The 807-nt window shown below is 42.4% G+C and overlaps 1 protein-coding gene across 2 annotated transcripts in view; it reads right to left on the minus strand.

The window, feature by feature from the left end:
• Window positions 1–807, minus strand: part of LOC107689927 (eukaryotic translation initiation factor 3 subunit C-like) — a 33,261-nt gene that overhangs the window by 14,748 nt on the left and 17,706 nt on the right. The gene's annotated exons all lie outside the window — the stretch shown is intronic.

Below are 807 nucleotides of genomic sequence, written 5' to 3' on the forward strand. Positions count from 1 at the left end.
CGCTGATTACAGAACCGGCTTTACTGATAAGATGCGCGTTAAATATCGCATGCGATTAATCATGCAGCCCTAGTAATTACTACATTTTCGTGTCAATCCATGTTCATATTTACAGTGCAAACAATGCGCTGTTACTTTAATTCAGCGCTTGCAGCTAGAGGTCTGCGCGGGACTGTTTTTAGTCCCGCTCCTGCTCAGGATACAATTCGTTTAACATTGACAACACAATAGTAAAAAAGTGTCGCAGAGAGAGAGAGAAAAAAAAAAAAAGTAGGTTGTACAAAAATAGCCCATTAGCTATTTTTATTCGTCTTGTCAAAATACTAAATTCGTTTGACATTTTTCTGTTAACACAGTAGGCTATAAGTGTCGCAGAGAAAAATAAATAAAAACGACATCTGTCATTTAAAATTATAGGCTAAGAAAAATATAAACAAAACCGAGTTGAACGTCCTTCAAGGACAGCGCATCCACACTTTGCTCCATCCTTATTCTGCTCTGTCACTCATCGACAGCCTGCCTGTTCTGTCTGAGGGCCGTATATTTACCACAGGTACAGCCTGCTCGGAGCATCGTTATGCACATGCTGCGTGCGCACAGACCACGCAAATAAAACGCGTGACGTTAAAGCATGCGTGCAGCGCGTGCCTAACAGTCCTGAGAGCAAGCTGTACAATAAGAATAAAGCGCAGATATGCTGTTCTAAATGGACGTCGGGAACGGGATATTGTTAGACCACCCGCTCCCATTCAAATTACACCAGAGTTACCTACCGCGTTTTATACGGGAATTTAATCCCACGGCGCA

This window comes from Sinocyclocheilus anshuiensis, unplaced genomic scaffold (genome assembly GCF_001515605.1).
Source record: "Sinocyclocheilus anshuiensis isolate Anshui unplaced genomic scaffold, SAMN03320099.WGS_v1.1 scaffold1517, whole genome shotgun sequence".
In the NCBI taxonomy this organism is placed as follows: domain Eukaryota; kingdom Metazoa; phylum Chordata; class Actinopteri; order Cypriniformes; family Cyprinidae; genus Sinocyclocheilus; species Sinocyclocheilus anshuiensis.